At 39.1% G+C, this 22,258-nt stretch overlaps 6 non-coding genes across 6 annotated transcripts; all 6 read left to right on the top strand.

Moving 5' to 3' along the window:
* Positions 1–1,526: 1,526 nt before the first annotated feature.
* LOC130865633 (small nucleolar RNA SNORD109A) lies at positions 1,527–1,591 on the top strand. Its single transcript, XR_009056184.1, has one exon. It is a non-coding gene; the product is annotated as a small nucleolar RNA SNORD109A (small nucleolar RNA).
* A 3,381-nt stretch (positions 1,592–4,972) lies between these two features.
* LOC130865663 (small nucleolar RNA SNORD109A) lies at positions 4,973–5,037 on the top strand. Its single transcript, XR_009056212.1, has one exon. It is a non-coding gene; the product is annotated as a small nucleolar RNA SNORD109A (small nucleolar RNA).
* Positions 5,038–8,418: 3,381 nt separating this feature from the next.
* LOC130865662 (small nucleolar RNA SNORD109A) lies at positions 8,419–8,483 on the top strand. Its single transcript, XR_009056211.1, has one exon. It is a non-coding gene; the product is annotated as a small nucleolar RNA SNORD109A (small nucleolar RNA).
* Positions 8,484–11,891: 3,408 nt separating this feature from the next.
* On the top strand, positions 11,892–11,956 carry LOC130865660 (small nucleolar RNA SNORD109A). Its single transcript, XR_009056210.1, has one exon. It is a non-coding gene; the product is annotated as a small nucleolar RNA SNORD109A (small nucleolar RNA).
* A 3,381-nt stretch (positions 11,957–15,337) lies between these two features.
* Positions 15,338–15,402, top strand: LOC130865659 (small nucleolar RNA SNORD109A). Its single transcript, XR_009056209.1, has one exon. It is a non-coding gene; the product is annotated as a small nucleolar RNA SNORD109A (small nucleolar RNA).
* Positions 15,403–18,783: 3,381 nt separating this feature from the next.
* LOC130865658 (small nucleolar RNA SNORD109A) lies at positions 18,784–18,848 on the top strand. Its single transcript, XR_009056208.1, has one exon. It is a non-coding gene; the product is annotated as a small nucleolar RNA SNORD109A (small nucleolar RNA).
* The last annotated feature ends 3,410 nt before the right edge of the window (positions 18,849–22,258 follow it).

Genomic DNA, 22,258 nt, shown 5'->3' with positions numbered 1-22,258 from the left:
TGCTATGTCTGTGGATTCTAAAGCTCCACATCTTGGACTGCATGATTTCACAGAGTATAAGTTCTAAGATGATAGTCTCTTGATCATTATATTTTTGTTCCTGCCCATGTCCTCAAGTCTATCACTCTTAAGTCCTTTGATATACTAGATCTCATAGAGGGGAATTCCATTCTCCACCTAGTGAAAAATTAAAGAAAAATTACAATTGAGTGACCTCAGGTGTGTGAAGGTTATTCAAAAATGTCTGTTAAAACCACCATCATATTCAATCTTTCTGATGTATGATAAATTTAAGATGCTCAATTTTCATGCACCCCATGATCCAAGAGTTTTTCCACCTGACCTCCATTCACAAAACACTTCTTTCTACCTTTTTTGGGGCATTCCTCTTCCGGAGAAGTGCAACAGAACCCACCCTTGAATGGAGCCTTCTAGCACACTGAGAAGCAAGACAAGTGTTGCGGTACTCTGAAAATTAACTTAAGTGAATTTAGAAACGTACCCCTCTGAGTTTCACAAATATTTTGTCAGATTTCCAGGTCATTGGTGTATCTTATTATGTCTGTTTTCATGGAGTGCTTGTCCAAATGGGAGGTTGATTATATAAGTTTTCCAAAGAGCATTTAATCTCAAATCTGAAAAATAGGACTGTATGGAACAAATCTGGATTCAAAAGCTCAGAGAAAGTATCAGGGTCAATTCCTATATAATATTTACCTAATATATAATTTGAACTGAACCTTTGTTAATATCTATGAAATAAAAGAGCAAGTTTGTCAAAGAGACACACAAAGACACATAAATCCACCACAAACATAAAATTGAATTTGAATACATTGGTGATAGTTGCCTCTTATTGTTGGTTCCGCTGGCTTTCCTCTCCCGATAATAACACAGGGAAAGCCATGAGGTTGAGGATGTTAGGCTAAGAATTTCACCATGACAGCAACCTGGACACTTGCAGGACTGACTGCAAAGTCCATAGAGGTAAACTGAGGAAATAATTGGCTGCTAGAAAGGGTGGAGTATATGGCATAAACAATGTTGATGATCATGATCATGGTGATGGTGATGATGACGATGACACACTGAAGTAGGAGGAATTGGAAACTATCCAAAACTTCCATCTTGAATAGATAATCAAGAAATCCAGGAACATTTTTGCCCTTTGAAACATATTAAGCACACCCCTGTATTTTTGGTTGCATTTTATTTTATACTTTTTTTCTTTTTGTCCATGAAGCTAGTTGTCAAGATCAAATTCAAGTCATCAAAATTCTTGATGTGTTCATCTTTGTTTTCTGTTACTGCGGCACAATAGAGTGTTGATATTTGTTGATGACAAATGCGCTATAAAGTATAGGAGAAAACGCCTTTGTGATCTCCTTGATGCTTTACCTCAGTTGAGATTGTGAGAAAGAAGCCTGCTGCACAATGCTGATCTTCCTCTTCCAAGCCAAAGAGTCTATCTATCACTGCTTTCCAGTGTCACTGCGGATGCTCATGTGTTCAAAGCTGCCTTCTCTGGATCGATGATGACAACAGGTTTCTGAGGACGCTGAATGACTCAAACATAACCCCTCTGAGGTCCAGATAAGTGGTGGTCTTGACGACCGTGATGCTTCCAGAACATGGCTAGCACTCTTGCATTTGAAAGGAAGACAGTTACAGTGCAGGCTGGCTTTGATCTCCTAAATTTTGAGAGAAGAGCAACTTTCTGGATGTGAAAACTGTCCAGCTTTCTGCTTCCATATTCTGCCTCGAAAAGCCTAGAGTGTCCAATGATTTGAAGTTATTTGCTCTTACATGCCTGAAAGAAGGACTCATAAAGAGGTGGAAGCAGTGAATTCATTACAGAGAATCTCAATGATCCTCTATGATGAATTGGAAATAACTACAATGGGGTGAGGGGAAGAGGAGGTGGCAGGACTCGTGCCCACCCTGACTGCAAAATTTGGAGGGCTTTTGGATTCCTGTTCCTTTCCCAATTTAGGCAGGAAGGCCTGATGATTTCCCATACTGTGAGAGTCATTCCTTTTCACTTTGTTGCCTCTGAATATATCATACTCCCTTGATGGTGTATCAATTCTACATGCTAGAGTCACCTCACACTCCAGCCACCATATCCAGTTGCTTTTCAGATCTGGATATTCTCAGCAATCATATCTTACTACCATAATTTCTTTTTAAATATGAGAGAACTTTCTGATAAAGTCCAATTAAAATCTCTCTTTTCATCAGCCTGATCTGGGATTGGGACCTTCACGTTGTTTACACTATTTTGATTTATTTGCATGCTGAGAGATTCACAAGACGTATAGTTAGCTCATAGATACAATTCCAATGACCATCAAGCATTTCACTTCCATGCAGTCCTCCAAACCAGTCAGCTGGGGAAAAAATGGGGAGCATGTTCACGAGGAGAATAAATAATGCAGCAGACACGTGTAGCAGGGGTGAAGGCAAGCACTGCTCAGAGCAACCAATTCCCATCTAACAAAAAAATGATTCAGAGATAAGTTGCATATAACACAGAGACATGATGAAAGAAAATCCTTAGGTTTCCCTAAAGATCCAGAGAAAGGGTATGGTCACCAACATTGTACATGGGAAGGTGATTCGAAGGGAAAACACCTCCTGCTCTTGAAATGACATACACCATTCCAGAACAGAATTTCGGAAGAGAATTTATGATTGCATTCCACCAGTTTAGTTCATGTTGCCACTTCCTACACTCGAGAGGAATAAGTATTGCCTACATTACATACTCAAAGATCTTACCTGTCTTGGGATTAAGTGGAGTTGCCCAAGATCCAGACGTTGTCGGCATTTTGATGGATGTCTCTCTTTCATTTTCATTCCATAATTCTGTTGTTGTGCTAGGGTGAGTAACATTTTCACATGATGAACCAGAAGATGATACAACTCTAGGAAACTGTTTTCTCAGCCATGTTTTCTTAAGATATGAAAGCAACATCAGAGATACTGTGAGGCCTCATTATTTTTAACACAGAAACAGTGTACTATGAGATATGGAATAGAAGATGTCATGACAAATGAATCTGAGAAATATGTGATATGACCTCCTCATCCTATTCTATATCTGCCAGTAGTATATCCAAGGGTAAACAATTGTCTTCACTTGGGTTATTGTATAAAGAAGAGAGCCTGGCAGCTTTAGTTGAAGCAATCAGGAAGGAAAGGAGTCATTGTAAAACAAGCCAAAATAGAGGAAGGAAGAAACAGGTAAAGGTTGGTTGGCAAGCGTGCGTATGCTAGGTAGTCTGCATAATGTGGCTATCAAGGCAGACAGTGTTGTGTAGGAAACTTAGCATCCCTAATAACTTTTATTTCTCTACTCTTACAGGATAGAATCCTGGAGGTCTTCTTATTCTTCATGCAGAAAAGGTAAGTGCTGATTCTCTATCTCTTGACTCCTTCATAATTGCTATGTCTGTGGATTCTAAAGCTCCACATCTTGGACTGCATGATTTCACAGAGTATAAGTTCTAAGATGATAGTCTCTTGATCATTATATTTTTGTTCCTGCCCATGTCCTCAAGTCTATCACTCTTAAGTCCTTTGATATACTAGATCTCATAGAGGGGAATTCCATTCTCCACCTAGTGAAAAATTAAAGAAAAATTACAATTGAGTGACCTCAGGTGTGTGAAGGTTATTCAAAAATGTCTGTTAAAACCACCATCATATTCAATCTTTCTGATGTATGATAAATTTAAGATGCTCAATTTTCATGCACCCCATGATCCAAGAGTTTTTCCACCTGACCTCCATTCACAAAACACTTCTTTCTACCTTTTTTGGGGCATTCCTCTTCCGGAGAAGTGCAACAGAACCCACCCTTGAATGGAGCCTTCTAGCACACTGAGAAGCAAGACAAGTGTTGCGGTACTCTGAAAATTAACTTAAGTGAATTTAGAAACGTACCCCTCTGAGTTTCACAAATATTTTGTCAGATTTCCAGGTCATTGGTGTATCTTATTATGTCTGTTTTCATGGAGTGCTTGTCCAAATGGGAGGTTGATTATATAAGTTTTCCAAAGAGCATTTAATCTCAAATCTGAAAAATAGGACTGTATGGAACAAATCTGGATTCAAAAGCTCAGAGAAAGTATCAGGGTCAATTCCTATATAATATTTACCTAATATATAATTTGAACTGAACCTTTGTTAATATCTATGAAATAAAAGAGCAAGTTTGTCAAAGAGACACACAAAGACACATAAATCCACCACAAACATAAAATTGAATTTGAATACATTGGTGATAGTTGCCTCTTATTGTTGGTTCCGCTGGCTTTCCTCTCCCGATAATAACACAGGGAAAGCCATGAGGTTGAGGATGTTAGGCTAAGAATTTCACCATGACAGCAACCTGGACACTTGCAGGACTGACTGCAAAGTCCATAGAGGTAAACTGAGGAAATAATTGGCTGCTAGAAAGGGTGGAGTATATGGCATAAACAATGTTGATGATCATGATCATGGTGATGGTGATGATGACGATGACACACTGAAGTAGGAGGAATTGGAAACTATCCAAAACTTCCATCTTGAATAGATAATCAAGAAATCCAGGAACATTTTTGCCCTTTGAAACATATTAAGCACACCCCTGTATTTTTGGTTGCATTTTATTTTATACTTTTTTTCTTTTTGTCCATGAAGCTAGTTGTCAAGATCAAATTCAAGTCATCAAAATTCTTGATGTGTTCATCTTTGTTTTCTGTTACTGCGGCACAATAGAGTGTTGATATTTGTTGATGACAAATGCGCTATAAAGTATAGGAGAAAACGCCTTTGTGATCTCCTTGATGCTTTACCTCAGTTGAGATCGTGAGAAAGAAGCCTGCTGCACAATGCTGATCTTCCTCTTCCAAGCCAAAGAGTCTATCTATCACTGCTTTCCAGTGTCACTGCGGATGCTCATGTGTTCAAAGCTGCCTTCTCTGGATCGATGATGACAACAGGTTTCTGAGGACGCTGATTGACTCAAACATAACCCCTCTGAGGTCCAGATAAGTGGTGGTCTTGACGACCGTGATGCTTCCAGAACATGGCTAGCACTCTTGCATTTGAAAGGAAGACAGTTACAGTGCAGGCGGGCTTTGATCTCCTAAATTTTGAGAGAAGAGCAACTTTCTGGATGTGAAAACTGTCCAGCTTTCTGCTTCCATATTCTGCCTCGAAAAGCCTAGAGTGTCCAATGATTTGAAGTTATTTGCTCTTACATGCCTGAAAGAAGGACTCATAAAGAGGTGGAAGCAGTGAATTCATTACAGAGAATCTCAATGATCCTCTATGATGAATTGGAAATAACTACAATGGGGTGAGGGGAAGAGGAGGTGGCAGGACTCGTGCCCACCCTGACTGCAAAATTTGGAGGGCTTTTGGATTCCTGTTCCTTTCCCAATTTAGGCAGGAAGGCCTGATGATTTCCCATACTGTGAGAGTCATTCCTTTTCTCTTTGTTGCCTCTGAATATATCATACTCCCTTGATGGTGTATCAATTCTACATGCTAGAGTCACCTCACACTCCAGCCACCATATCCAGTTGCTTTTCAGATCTGGATATTCTCAGCAATCATATCTTACTACCATAATTTCTTTTTAAATATGAGAGAACTTTCTGATAAAGTCCAATTAAAATCTCTCTTTTCATCAGCCTGATCTGGGATTGGGACCTTCACGTTGTTTACACTATTTTGATTTATTTGCATGCTGAGAGATTCACAAGACGTATAGTTAGCTCATAGATACAATTCCAATGACCATCAAGCATTTCACTTCCATGCAGTCCTCCAAACCAGTCAGCTGGGGAAAAAATGGGGAGCATGTTCACGAGGAGAATAAATAATGCAGCAGACACGTGTAGCAGGGGTGAAGGCAAGCACTGCTCAGAGCAACCAATTCCCATCTAACAAAAAAATGATTCAGAGATTAGTTGCATATAACACAGAGACATGATGAAAGAAAATCCTTAGGTTTCCCTAAAGATCCAGAGAAAGGGTATGGTCACCAACATTGTACATGGGAAGGTGATTCGAAGGGAAAACACCTCCTGCTCTTGAAATGACATACACCATTCCAGAACAGAATTTCGGAAGAGAATTTATGATTGCATTCCACCAGTTTAGTTCATGTTGCCACTTCCTACACTCGAGAGGAATAAGTATTGCCTACATTACATACTCAAAGATCTTACCTGTCTTGGGATTAAGTGGAGTTGCCCAAGATCCAGACGTTGTCGGCATTTTGATGGATGTCTCTCTTTCATTTTCATTCCATAATTCTGTTGTTGTGCTAGGGTGAGTAACATTTTCACATGATGAACCAGAAGATGATACAACTCTAGGAAACTGTTTTCTCAGCCATGTTTTCTTAAGATATGAAAGAAACATCAGAGATACTGTGAGGCCTCATTATTTTTAACACAGAAACAGTGTACTATGAGATATGGAATAGAAGATGTCATGACAAATGAATCTGAGAAATATGTGATATGACCTCCTCATCCTATTCTATATCTGCCAGTAGTATATCCAAGGGTAAACAATTGTCTTCACTTGGGTTATTGTATAAAGAAGAGAGCCTGGCAGCTTTAGTTGAAGCAATCAGGAAGGAAAGGAGTCATTGTAAAACAAGCCAAAATAGAGGAAGGAAGAAACAGGTAAAGGTTGGTTGGCAAGCGTGCGTATGCTAGGTAGTCTGCATAATGTGGCTATCAAGGCAGACAGTGTTGTGTAGGAAACTTAGCATCCCTAATAACTTTTATTTCTCTACTCTTACAGGATAGAATCCTGGAGGTCTTCTTATTCTTCATGCAGAAAAGGTAAGTGCTGATTCTCTATCTCTTGACTCCTTCATAATTGCTATGTCTGTGGATTCTAAAGCTCCACATCTTGGACTGCATGATTTCACAGAGTATAAGTTCTAAGATGATAGTCTCTTGATCATTATATTTTTGTTCCTGCCCATGTCCTCAAGTCTATCACTCTTAAGTCCTTTGATATACTAGATCTCATAGAGGGGAATTCCATTCTCCACCTAGTGAAAAATTAAAGAAAAATTACAATTGAGTGACCTCAGGTGTGTGAAGGTTATTCAAAAATGTCTGTTAAAACCACCATCATATTCAATCTTTCTGATGTATGATAAATTTAAGATGCTCAATTTTCATGCACCCCATGATCCAAGAGTTTTTCCACCTGACCTCCATTCACAAAACACTTCTTTCTACCTTTTTTGGGGCATTCCTCTTCCGGAGAAGTGCAACAGAACCCACCCTTGAATGGAGCCTTCTAGCACACTGAGGAGCAAGACAAGTGTTGCGGTACTCTGAAAATTAACTTAAGTGAATTTAGAAACGTACCCCTCTGAGTTTCACAAATATTTTGTCAGATTTCCAGGTCATTGGTGTATCTTCTTATGTCTGTTTTCATGGAGTGCTTGTCCAAATGGGAGGTTGATTATATAAGTTTTCCAAAGAGCATTTAATCTCAAATCTGAAAAATAGGACTGTATGGAACAAATCTGGATTCAAAAGCTCAGAGAAAGTATCAGGGTCAATTCCTATATAATATTTACCTAATATATAATTTGAACTGAACCTTTGTTAATATCTATGAAATAAAAGAGCAAGTTTGTCAAAGAGACACACAAAGACACATAAATCCACCACAAACATAAAATTGAATTTGAATACATTGGTGATAGTTGCCTCTTATTGTTGGTTCCGCTGGCTTTCCTCTCCCGATAATAACACAGGGAAAGCCATGAGGTTGAGGATGTTAGGCTAAGAATTTCACCATGAAAGCAACCTGGACACTTGCAGGAATGACTGCAAAGTCCATAGAGGTAAACTGAGGAAATAATTGGCTGCTAGAAAGGGTGGAGTATATGGCATAAACAATGTTGATGATCATGATGATGGTGATGGTGATGATGACGATGACACACTGGAGTAGGAGGAATAGAAAACTATCCAAAACTTCCATCTTGAATAGATAATCAAGAAATCCAGGAACATTTTTGCCCTTTGAAACATATTAAGCACACCCCTGTATTTTTGGTTGCATTTTATTTTATACCTTTTTTCTTTTTGTCCATGAAGCTAGTTGTCAAGATCAAATTCAAGTCATCAAAATACTTGATGTGTTCATCTTTGTTTTCTGTTACTGCGGCACAATAGAGTGTTGATATTTGTTGATGACAAATGCTCTATAAAGTATAGGAGAAAACGCCTTTGTGATCTCCTTGATGCTTTACCTCAGTTGAGATCGTGAGAAAGAAGCCTGCTGCACAATGCTGATCTTCCTCTTCCAAGCCAAAGAGTCTATCTATCACTGCTTTCCAGTGTCACTGCGGATGCTCATGTGTTCAAAGCTGCCTTCTCTGGATCGATGATGACAACAGGTTTCTGAGGACGCTGATTGACTCAAACATAACCCCTCTGAGGTCCAGATAAGTGGTGGTCTTGACGACCGTGATGCTTCCAGAACATGGCTAGCACTCTTGCATTTGAAAGGAAGACAGTTACAGTGCAGGCGGGCTTTGATCTCCTAAATTTTGAGAGAAGAGCAACTTTCTGGATGTGAAAACTGTCCAGCTTTTTGCTTCCATATTCTGCCTCGAAAAGCCTAGAGTGTCCAATGATTTGAAGTTATTTGCTCTTACATGCCTGAAAGAAGGACTCATAAAGAGGTGGAAGCAGTGAATTCATTACAGAGAATCTCAATGATCCTCTATGATGAATTGGAAATAACTACAATGGGGTGAGGGGAAGAGGAGGTGGCAGGACTCGTGCCCACCCTGACTGCAAAATTTGGAGGGCTTTTGGATTCCTGTTCCTTTCCCAATTTAGGCAGGAAGGCCTGATGATTTCCCATACTGTGAGAGTCATTCCTTTTCTCTTTGTTGCCTCTGAATATATCATACTCCCTTGATGGTGTATCAATTCTACATGCTAGAGTCACCTCACACTCCAGCCACCATATCCAGTTGCTTTTCAGATCTGGATATTCTCAGCAATCATATCTTACTACCATAATTTCTTTTTAAATATGAGAGAACTTTCTGATAAAGTCCAATTAAAATCTCTCTTTTCATCAGCCTGCTCTGGGATTGGGACCTTCACGTTGTTTACACTGTTTTGATTTATTTGCATGCTGAGAGATTCACAAGAAGTGTAGTTGGCTCAAGATTCACAAGACGTATAGTTAGCTCATAGATACAATTCCAATGACCATCAAGCATTTCACTTCCATGCAGTCCTCCAAACCAGTCAGCTGGGGAAAAAATGGGGAGCATGTTCACGAGGAGAATAAATAATGCAGCAGACACGTGTAGCAGGGGTGAAGGCAAGCACTGCTCAGAGCAACCAATTCCCATCTAACAAAAAAATGATTCAGAGATAAGTTGCATATAACACAGAGACATGATGAAAGAAAATCCTTAGGTTTCCCTAAAGATCCAGAGAAAGGGTATGGTCACCAACATTGTACATGGGAAGGTGATTCGAAGGGAAAACACCTCCTGCTCTTGAAATGACATACACCATTCCAGAACAGAATTTCGGAAGAGAATTTATGATTGCATTCCACCAGTTTAGTTCATGTTGCCACTTCCTACACTCGAGAGGAATAAGTATTGCCTACATTACATACTCAAAGATCTTACCTGTCTTGGGATTAAGTGGAGTTGCCCAAGATCCAGACGTTGTCGGCATTTTGATGGATGTCTCTCTTTCATTTTCATTCCATAATTCTGTTGTTGTGCTAGGGTGAGTAACATTTTCACATGATGAACCAGAAGATGATACAACTCTAGGAAACTGTTTTCTCAGCCATGTTTTCTTAAGATATGAAAGCAACATCAGAGATACTGTGAGGCCTCATTATTTTTAACACAGAAACAGTGTACTATGAGATATGGAATAGAAGATGTCATGACAAATGAATCTGAGAAATATGTGATATGACCTCCTCATCCTATTCTATATCTGCCAGTAGTATATCCAAGGGTAAACAATTGTCTTCACTTGGGTTATTGTATAAAGAAGAGAGCCTGGCAGCTTTAGTTGAAGCAATCAGGAAGGAAAGGAGTCATTGTAAAACAAGCCAAAATAGAGGAAGGAAGAAACAGGTAAAGGTTGGTTGGCAAGCGTGCGTATGCTAGGTAGTCTGCATAATGTGGCTATCAAGGCAGACAGTGTTGTGTAGGAAACTTAGCATCCCTAATAACTTTTATTTCTCTACTCTTACAGGATAGAATCCTGGAGGTCTTCTTATTCTTCATGCAGAAAAGGTAAGTGCTGATTCTCTATCTCTTGACTCTTTCATAATTGCTATGTCTGTGGATTCTAAAGCTCCACATCTTGGACTGCATGATTTCACAGAGTATAAGTTCTAAGATGATAGTCTCTTGATCATTATATTTTTGTTCCTGCCCATGTCCTCAAGTCTATCACTCTTAAGTCCTTTGATATACTAGATCTCATAGAGGGGAATTCCATTCTCCACCTAGTGAAAAATTAAAGAAAAATTACAATTGAGTGACCTCAGGTGTGTGAAGGTTATTCAAAAATGTCTGTTAAAACCACCATCATATTCAATCTTTCTGATGTATGATAAATTTAAGATGCTCAATTTTCATGCACCCCATGATCCATGAGTTTTTCCACCTGACCTCCATTCACAAAACACTTCTTTCTACCTGTTTTGGGGCATTCTTCTTCCGGAGAAGTGCAACAGAACCCACCCTTGAATGGAGCCTTCTAGCACACTGAGAAGCAAGACAAGTGTTGCGGTACTCTGAAAATTAACTTAAGTGAATTTAGAAACGTACCCCTCTGAGTTTCACAAATATTTTGTCAGATTTCCAGGTCATTGGTGTATCTTCTTATGTCTGTTTTCATGGAGTGCTTGTCCAAATGGGAGGTTGATTATATAAGTTTTCCAAAGAGCATTTAATCTCAAATCTGAAAAATAGGACTGTATGGAACAAATCTGGATTCAAAAGCTCAGAGAAAGTATCAGGGTCAATTCCTATATAATATTTACCTAATATATAATTTGAACTGAACCTTTGTTAATATCTATGAAATAAAAGAGCAAGTTTGTCAAAGAGACACACAAAGACACATAAATCCACCACAAACATAAAATTGAATTTGAATACATTGGTGATAGTTGCCTCTTATTGTTGGTTCCGCTGGCTTTCCTCTCCCGATAATAACACAGGGAAAGCCATGAGGTTGAGGATGTTAGGCTAAGAATTTCACCATGACAGCAACCTGGACACTTGCAGGACTGACTGCAAAGTCCATAGAGGTAAACTGAGGAAATAATTGGCTGCTAGAAAGGGTGGAGTATATGGCATAAACAATGTTGATGATCATGATCATGGTGATGGTGATGATGACGATGACACACTGAAGTAGGAGGAATTGGAAACTATCCAAAACTTCCATCTTGAATAGATAATCAAGAAATCCAGGAACATTTTTGCCCTTTGAAACATATTAAGCACACCCCTGTATTTTTGGTTGCATTTTATTTTATACTTTTTTTCTTTTTGTCCATGAAGCTAGTTGTCAAGATCAAATTCAAGTCATCAAAATTCTTGATGTGTTCATCTTTGTTTTCTGTTACTGCGGCACAATAGAGTGTTGATATTTGTTGATGACAAATGCGCTATAAAGTATAGGAGAAAACGCCTTTGTGATCTCCTTGATGCTTTACCTCAGTTGAGATCGTGAGAAAGAAGCCTGCTGCACAATGCTGATCTTCCTCTTCCAAGCCAAAGAGTCTATCTATCACTGCTTTCCAGTGTCACTGCGGATGCTCATGTGTTCAAAGCTGCCTTCTCTGGATCGATGATGACAACAGGTTTCTGAGGACGCTGATTGACTCAAACATAACCCCTCTGAGGTCCAGATAAGTGGTGGTCTTGACGACCGTGATGCTTCCAGAACATGGCTAGCACTCTTGCATTTGAAAGGAAGACAGTTACAGTGCAGGCGGGCTTTGATCTCCTAAATTTTGAGAGAAGAGCAACTTTCTGGATGTGAAAACTGTCCAGCTTTCTGCTTCCATATTCTGCCTCGAAAAGCCTAGAGTGTCCAATGATTTGAAGTTATTTGCTCTTACATGCCTGAAAGAAGGACTCATAAAGAGGTGGAAGCAGTGAATTCATTACAGAGAATCTCAATGATCCTCTATGATGAATTGGAAATAACTACAATGGGGTGAGGGGAAGAGGAGGTGGCAGGACTCGTGCCCACCCTGACTGCAAAATTTGGAGGGCTTTTGGATTCCTGTTCCTTTCCCAATTTAGGCAGGAAGGCCTGATGATTTCCCATACTGTGAGAGTCATTCCTTTTCTCTTTGTTGCCTCTGAATATATCATACTCCCTTGATGGTGTATCAATTCTACATGCTAGAGTCACCTCACACTCCAGCCACCATATCCAGTTGCTTTTCAGATCTGGATATTCTCAGCAATCATATCTTACTACCATAATTTCTTTTTAAATATGAGAGAACTTTCTGATAAAGTCCAATTAAAATCTCTCTTTTCATCAGCCTGATCTGGGATTGGGACCTTCACGTTGTTTACACTATTTTGATTTATTTGCATGCTGAGAGATTCACAAGACGTATAGTTAGCTCATAGATACAATTCCAATGACCATCAAGCATTTCACTTCCATGCAGTCCTCCAAACCAGTCAGCTGGGGAAAAAATGGGGAGCATGTTCACGAGGAGAATAAATAATGCAGCAGACACGTGTAGCAGGGGTGAAGGCAAGCACTGCTCAGAGCAACCAATTCCCATCTAACAAAAAAATGATTCAGAGATAAGTTGCATATAACACAGAGACATGATGAAAGAAAATCCTTAGGTTTCCCTAAAGATCCAGAGAAAGGGTATGGTCACCAACATTGTACATGGGAAGGTGATTCGAAGGGAAAACACCTCCTGCTCTTGAAATGACATACACCATTCCAGAACAGAATTTCGGAAGAGAATTTATGATTGCATTCCACCAGTTTAGTTCATGTTGCCACTTCCTACACTCGAGAGGAATAAGTATTGCCTACATTACATACTCAAAGATCTTACCTGTCTTGGGATTAAGTGGAGTTGCCCAAGATCCAGACGTTGTCGGCATTTTGATGGATGTCTCTCTTTCATTTTCATTCCATAATTCTGTTGTTGTGCTAGGGTGAGTAACATTTTCACATGATGAACCAGAAGATGATACAACTCTAGGAAACTGTTTTCTCAGCCATGTTTTCTTAAGATATGAAAGCAACATCAGAGATACTGTGAGGCCTCATTATTTTTAACACAGAAACAGTGTACTATGAGATATGGAATAGAAGATGTCATGACAAATGAATCTGAGAAATATGTGATATGACCTCCTCATCCTATTCTATATCTGCCAGTAGTATATCCAAGGGTAAACAATTGTCTTCACTTGGGTTATTGTATAAAGAAGAGAGCCTGGCAGCTTTAGTTGAAGCAATCAGGAAGGAAAGGAGTCATTGTAAAACAAGCCAAAATAGAGGAAGGAAGAAACAGGTAAAGGTTGGTTGGCAAGCGTGCGTATGCTAGGTAGTCTGCATAATGTGGCTATCAAGGCAGACAGTGTTGTGTAGGAAACTTAGCATCCCTAATAACTTTTATTTCTCTACTCTTACAGGATAGAATCCTGGAGGTCTTCTTATTCTTCATGCAGAAAAGGTAAGTGCTGATTCTCTATCTCTTGACTCCTTCATAATTGCTATGTCTGTGGATTCTAAAGCTCCACATCTTGGACTGCATGATTTCACAGAGTATAAGTTCTAAGATGATAGTCTCTTGATCATTATATTTTTGTTCCTGCCCATGTCCTCAAGTCTATCACTCTTAAGTCCTTTGATATACTAGATCTCATAGAGGGGAATTCCATTCTCCACCTAGTGAAAAATTAAAGAAAAATTACAATTGAGTGACCTCAGGTGTGTGAAGGTTATTCAAAAATGTCTGTTAAAACCACCATCATATTCAATCTTTCTGATGTATGATAAATTTAAGATGCTCAATTTTCATGCACCCCATGATCCAAGAGTTTTTCCACCTGACCTCCATTCACAAAACACTTCTTTCTACCTTTTTTGGGGCATTCCTCTTCCGGAGAAGTGCAACAGAACCCACCCTTGAATGGAGCCTTCTAGCACACTGAGAAGCAAGACAAGTGTTGCGGTACTCTGAAAATTAACTTAAGTGAATTTAGAAACGTACCCCTCTGAGTTTCACAAATATTTTGTCAGATTTCCAGGTCATTGGTGTATCTTCTTATGTCTGTTTACATGGAGTGCTTGTCCAAATGGGAGGTTGATTATATAAGTTTTCCAAAGAGCATTTAATCTCAAATCTGAAAAATAGGACTGTATGGAACAAATCTGGATTCAAAAGCTCAGAGAAAGTATCAGGGTCAATTCCTATATAATATTTACCTAATATATAATTTGAACTGAACCTTTGTTAATATCTATGAAATAAAAGAGCAAGTTTGTCAAAGAGACACACAAAGACACATAAATCCACCACAAACATAAAATTGAATTTGAATACATTGGTGATAGTTGCCTCTTATTGTTGGTTCCGCTGGCTTTCCTCTCCCGATAATAACACAGGGAAAGCCATGAGGTTGAGGATGTTAGGCTAAGAATTTCACCATGAAAGCAACCTGGACACTTGCAGGAATGACTGCAAAGTCCATAGAGGTAAACTGAGGAAATAATTGGCGGCTAGAAAGGGTGGAGTATATGGCATAAACAATGTTGATGATCATGATGATGGTGATGGTGATGATGACGATGACACACTGAAGTAGGAGGAATAGGAAACTATCCAAAACTTCCATCTTGAATAGATAATCAAGAAATCCAGGAACATTTTTGCCCTTTGAAACATATTAAGCACACCCCTGTATTTTTGGTTGCATTTTATTTTATACCTTTTTTCTTTTTGTCCATGAAGCTAGTTGTCAAGATCAAATTCAAGTCATCAAAATTCTTGATGTGTTCATCTTTGTTTTCTGTTACTGCGGCACAATAGAGTGTTGATATTTGTTGATGACAAATGCTCTATAAAGTATAGGAGAAAACGCCTTTGTGATCTCCTTGATGCTTTACCTCAGTTGAGATCGTGAGAAAGAAGCCTGCTGCACAATGCTGATCTTCCTCTTCCAAGCCAAAGAGTCTATCTATCACTGCTTTCCAGTGTCACTGCGGATGCTCATGTGTTCAAAGCTGCCTTCTCTGGATCGATGATGACAACAGGTTTCTGAGGACGCTGATTGACTCAAACATAACCCCTCTGAGGTCCAGATAAGTGGTGGTCTTGACGACCGTGATGCTTCCAGAACATGGCTAGCACTCTTGCATTTGAAAGGAAGACAGTTACAGTGCAGGCGGGCTTTGATCTCCTAAATTTTGAGAGAAGAGCAACTTTCTGGATGTGAAAACTGTCCAGCTTTTTGCTTCCATATTCTGCCTCGAAAAGCCTAGAGTGTCCAATGATTTGAAGTTATTTGCTCTTACATGCCTGAAAGAAGGACTCATAAAGAGGTGGAAGCAGTGAATTCATTACAGAGAATCTCAATGATCCTCTATGATGAATTGGAAATAACTACAATGGGGTGAGGGGAAGAGGAGGTGGCAGGACTCGTGCCCACCCTGACTGCAAAATTTGGAGGGCTTTTGGATTCCTGTTCCTTTCCCAATTTAGGCAGGAAGGCCTGATGATTTCCCATACTGTGAGAGTCATTCCTTTTCTCTTTGTTGCCTCTGAATATATCATACTCCCTTGATGGTGTATCAATTCTACATGCTAGAGTCACCTCACACTCCAGCCACCATATCCAGTTGCTTTTCAGATCTGGATATTCTCAGCAATCATATCTTACTACCATAATTTCTTTTTAAATATGAGAGAACTTTCTGATAAAGTCCAATTAAAATCTCTCTTTACATCAGCCTGCTCTGGGATTGGGACCTTCACGTTGTTTACACTGTTTTGATTTATTTGCATGCTGAGAGATTCACAAGACGTATAGTTAGCTCATAGATACAATTCCAATGACCATCAAGCATTTCACTTCCATGCAGTCCTCCAAACCAGTCAGCTGGGGAAAAAATGGGGAGCATGTTCACGAGGAGAATAAATAATGCAGCAGACACGTGTAGCAGGGGTGAAGGCAAGCACTGCTCAGAGCAACCAATTCCCATCTAACAAAAAAATGATTCAGAGATAAGTTGCATATAACACAGAGACATGATGAAAGAAAATCCTTAGGTTTCCCTAAAGATCCAGAGAAAGGGTATGGTCACCAACATTGTACATGGGAAGGTGATTCGAAGGGAAAACACCTCCTGCTCTTGAAATGACATACACCATTCCAGAACAGAATTTCGGAAGAGAATTTATGATTGCATTCCACCAGTTTAGTTCATGTTGCCACTTCCTACACTCGAGAGGAATAAGTATTGCCTACATTACATACTCAAAGATCTTACCTGTCTTGGGATTAAGTGGAGTTGCCCAAGATCCAGACGTTGTCGGCATTTTGATGGATGTCTCTCTTTCATTTTCATTCCATAATTCTGTTGTTGTGCTAGGGTGAGTAACATTTTCACATGATGAACCAGAAGATGATACAACTCTAGGAAACTGTTTTCTCAGCCATGTTTTCTTAAGATATGAAAGCAACATCAGAGATACTGTGAGGCCTCATTATTTTTAACACAGAAACAGTGTACTATGAGATATGGAATAGAAGATGTCATGACAAATGAATCTGAGAAATATGTGATATGACCTCCTCATCCTATTCTATATCTGCCAGTAGTATATCCAAGGGTAAACAATTGTCTTCACTTGGGTTATTGTATAAAGAAGAGAGCCTGGCAGCTTTAGTTGAAGCAATCAGGAAGGAAAGGAGTCATTGTAAAACAAGCCAAAATAGAGGAAGGAAGAAACAGGTAAAGGTTGGTTGGCAAGCGTGCGTATGCTAGGTAGTCTGCATAATGTGGCTATCAAGGCAGACAGTGTTGTGTAGGAAACTTAGCATCCCTAATAACTTTTATTTCTCTACTCTTACAGGATAGAATCCTGGAGGTCTTCTTATTCTTCATGCAGAAAAGGTAAGTGCTGATTCTCTATCTCTTGACTCCTTCATAATTGCTATGTCTGTGGATTCTAAAGCTCCACATCTTGGACTGCATGATTTCACAGAGTATAAGTTCTAAGATGATAGTCTCTTGATCATTATATTTTTGTTCCTGCCCATGTCCTCAAGTCTATCACTCTTAAGTCCTTTGATATACTAGATCTCATAGAGGGGAATTCCATTCTCCACCTAGTGAAAAATTAAAGAAAAATTACAATTGAGTGACCTCAGGTGTGTGAAGGTTATTCAAAAATGTCTGTTAAAACCACCATCATATTCAATCTTTCTGATGTATGATAAATTTAAGATGCTCAATTTTCATGCACCCCATGATCCAAGAGTTTTTCCACCTGACCTCCATTCACAAAACACTTCTTTCTACCTTTTTTGGGGCATTCCTCTTCCGGAGAAGTGCAACAGAACCCACCCTTGAATGGAGCCTTCTAGCACACTGAGAAGCAAGACAAGTGTTGCGGTACTCTGAAAATTAACTTAAGTGAATTTAGAAACGTACCCCTCTGAGTTTCACAAATATTTTGTCAGATTTCCAGGTCATTGGTGTATCTTCTTATGTCTGTTTACATGGAGTGCTTGTCCAAATGGGAGGTTGATTATATAAGTTTTCCAAAGAGCATTTAATCTCAAATCTGAAAAATAGGACTGTATGGAACAAATCTGGATTCAAAAGCTCAGAGAAAGTATCAGGGTCAATTCCTATATAATATTTACCTAATATATAATTTGAACTGAACCTTTGTTAATATCTATGAAATAAAAGAGCAAGTTTGTCAAAGAGACACACAAAGACACATAAATCCACCACAAACATAAAATTGAATTTGAATACATTGGTGATAGTTGCCTCTTATTGTTGGTTCCGCTGGCTTTCCTCTCCCGATAATAACACAGGGAAAGCCATGAGGTTGAGGATGTTAGGCTAAGAATTTCACCATGAAAGCAACCTGGACACTTGCAGGAATGACTGCAAAGTCCATAGAGGTAAACTGAGGAAATAATTGGCGGCTAGAAAGGGTGGAGTATATGGCATAAACAATGTTGATGATCATGATGATGGTGATGGTGATGATGACGATGACACACTGAAGTAGGAGGAATAGAAAACTATCCAAAACTTCCATCTTGAATAGATAATCAAGAAATCCAGGAACATTTTTGCCCTTTGAAACATATTAAGCACACCCCTGTATTTTTGGTTGCATTTTATTTTATACCTTTTTTCTTTTTGTCCATGAAGCTAGTTGTCAAGATCAAATTCAAGTCATCAAAATTCTTGATGTGTTCATCTTTGTTTTCTGTTACTGCGGCACAATAGAGTGTTGATATTTGTTGATGACAAATGCTCTATAAAGTATAGGAGAAAACGCCTTTGTGATCTCCTTGATGCTTTACCTCAGTTGAGATCGTGAGAAAGAAGCCTGCTGCACAATGCTGATCTTCCTCTTCCAAGCCAAAGAGTCTATCTATCACTGCTTTCCAGTGTCACTGCGGATGCTCATGTGTTCAAAGCTGCCTTCTCTGGATCGATGATGACAACAGGTTTCTGAGGACGCTGATTGACTCAAACATAACCCCTCTGAGGTCCAGATAAGTGGTGGTCTTGACGACCGTGATGCTTCCAGAACATGGCTAGCACTCTTGCATTTGAAAGGAAGACAGTTACAGTGCAGGCGGGCTTTGATCTCCTAAATTTTGAGAGAAGAGCAACTTTCTGGATGTGAAAACTGTCCAGCTTTTTGCTTCCATATTCTGCCTCGAAAAGCCTAGAGTGTCCAATGATTTGAAGTTATTTGCTCTTACATGCCTGAAAGAAGGACTCATAAAGAGGTGGAAGCAGTGAATTCATTACAGAGAATCTCAATGATCCTCTATGATGAATTGGAAATAACTACAATGGGGTGAGGGGAAGAGGAGGTGGCAGGACTCGTGCCCACCCTGACTGCAAAATTTGGAGGGCTTTTGGATTCCTGTTCCTTTCCCAATTTAGGCAGGAAGGCCTGATGATTTCCCATACTGTGAGAGTCATTCCTTTTCTCTTTGTTGCCTCTGAATATATCATACTCCCTTGATGGTGTATCAATTCTACATGCTAGAGTCACCTCACACTCCAGCCACCATATCCAGTTGCTTTTCAGATCTGGATATTCTCAGCAATCATATCTTACTACCATAATTTCTTTTTAAATATGAGAGAACTTTCTGATAAAGTCCAATTAAAATCTCTCTTTACATCAGCCTGCTCTGGGATTGGGACCTTCACGTTGTTTACACTGTTTTGATTTATTTGCATGCTGAGAGATTCACAAGACGTATAGTTAGCTCATAGATACAATTCCAATGACCATCAAGCATTTCACTTCCATGCAGTCCTCCAAACCAGTCAGCTGGGGAAAAAATGGGGAGCATGTTCACGAGGAGAATAAATAATGCAGCAGACACGTGTAGCAGGGGTGAAGGCAAGCACTGCTCAGAGCAACCAATTCCCATCTAACAAAAAAATGATTCAGAGATAAGTTGCATATAACACAGAGACATGATGAAAGAAAATCCTTAGGTTTCCCTAAAGATCCAGAGAAAGGGTATGGTCACCAACATTGTACATGGGAAGGTGATTCGAAGGGAAAACACCTCCTGCTCTTGAAATGACATACACCATTCCAGAACAGAATTTCGGAAGAGAATTTATGATTGCATTCCACCAGTTTAGTTCATGTTGCCACTTCCTACACTCGAGAGGAATAAGTATTGCCTACATTACATACTCAAAGATCTTACCTGTCTTGGGATTAAGTGGAGTTGCCCAAGATCCAGACGTTGTCGGCATTTTGATGGATGTCTCTCTTTCATTTTCATTCCATAATTCTGTTGTTGTGCTAGGGTGAGTAACATTTTCACATGATGAACCAGAAGATGATACAACTCTAGGAAACTGTTTTCTCAGCCATGTTTTCTTAAGATATGAAAGCAACATCAGAGATACTGTGAGGCCTCATTATTTTTAACACAGAAACAGTGTACTATGAGATATGGAATAGAAGATGTCATGACAAATGAATCTGAGAAATATGTGATATGACCTCCTCATCCTATTCTATATCTGCCAGTAGTATATCCAAGGGTAAACAATTGTCTTCACTTGGGTTATTGTATAAAGAAGAGAGCCTGGCAGCTTTAGTTGAAGCAATCAGGAAGGAAAGGAGTCATTGTAAAACAAGCCAAAATAGAGGAAGGAAGAAACAGGTAAAGGTTGGTTGGCAAGCGTGCGTATGCTAGGTAGTCTGCATAATGTGGCTATCAAGGCAGACAGTGTTGTGTAGGAAACTTAGCATCCCTAATAACTTTTATTTCTCTACTCTTACAGGATAGAATCCTGGAGGTCTTCTTATTCTTCATGCAGAAAAGGTAAGTGCTGATTCTCTATCTCTTGACTCCTTCATAATTGCTATGTCTGTGGATTCTAAAGCTCCACATCTTGGACTGCATGATTTCACAGAGTATAAGTTCTAAGATGATAGTCTCTTGATCATTATATTTTTGTTCCTGCCCATGTCCTCAAGTCTATCACTCTTAAGTCCTTTGATATACTAGATCTCATAGAGGGGAATTCCATTCTCCACCTAGTGAAAAATTAAAGAAAAATTACAATTGAGTGACCTCAGGTGTGTGAAGGTTATTCAAAAATGTCTGTTAAAACCACCATCATATTCAATCTTTCTGATGTATGATAAATTTAAGATGCTCAATTTTCATGCACCCCATGATCCAAGAGTTTTTCCACCTGACCTCCATTCACAAAACACTTCTTTCTACCTTTTTTGGGGCATTCCTCTTCCGGAGAAGTGCAACAGAACCCACCCTTGAATGGAGCCTTCTAGCACACTGAGAAGCAAGACAAGTGTTGCGGTACTCTGAAAATTAACTTAAGTGAATTTAGAAACGTACCCCTCTGAGTTTCACAAATATTTTGTCAGATTTCCAGGTCATTGGTGTATCTTCTTATGTCTGTTTACATGGAGTGCTTGTCCAAATGGGAGGTTGATTATATAAGTTTTCCAAAGAGCATTTAATCTCAAATCTGAAAAATAGGACTGTATGGAACAAATCTGGATTCAAAAGCTCAGAGAAAGTATCAGGGTCAATTCCTATATAATATTTACCTAATATATAATTTGAACTGAACCTTTGTTAATATCTATGAAATAAAAGAGCAAGTTTGTCAAAGAGACACACAAAGACACATAAATCCACCACAAACATAAAATTGAATTTGAATACATTGGTGATAGTTGCCTCTTATTGTTGGTTCCGCTGGCTTTCCTCTCCCGATAATAACACAGGGAAAGCCATGAGGTTGAGGATGTTAGGCTAAGAATTTCACCATGAAAGCAACCTGGACACTTGCAGGAATGACTGCAAAGTCCATAGAGGTAAACTGAGGAAATAATTGGCGGCTAGAAAGGGTGGAGTATATGGCATAAACAATGTTGATGATCATGATGATGGTGATGGTGATGATGACGATGACACACTGAAGTAGGAGGAATTGGAAACTATCCAAAACTTACATCTTTAATAGATAATCAAGAAATCCAGGAACATTTTTGCCCTTTGAAACATATTAAGCACACCCCTGTATTTTTGGTTGCATTTTATTTTATACCTTTTTTCTTTTTGTCCATGAAGCTAGTTGTCAAGATCAAATTCAAGTCATCAAAATTCTTTTTTTTTTTTTTTTTTTTTTTTTTTTTTTTTTTTTATGCTTAATGTCTTTTATTTATGGCTAGAAACCGATTATGAGTGAGTACATCCCATGTTCCTCTTTTTGGGTCTGGGATACCTCACTCAGGATAGTGTTTTCTATTTCCATCCATTTGCACGCAAAATTCGAGAAGTCATTGTTTTTTACTGCTGAGTAGTACTCTAATATGTATATATTCCACACTTTCTTTATCCATTCCTCCATTGAAGGGCATCTAGGTTGTTTCCAGGTTTTGG

This window comes from Chionomys nivalis, chromosome 23, assembly GCF_950005125.1.
Source record: "Chionomys nivalis chromosome 23, mChiNiv1.1, whole genome shotgun sequence".
Lineage (NCBI taxonomy): Eukaryota > Metazoa > Chordata > Mammalia > Rodentia > Cricetidae > Chionomys > Chionomys nivalis.
The sequence above is the reverse complement of the archived record's forward strand: the minus strand, read 5'-3'. Positions and strand labels throughout refer to the sequence as shown.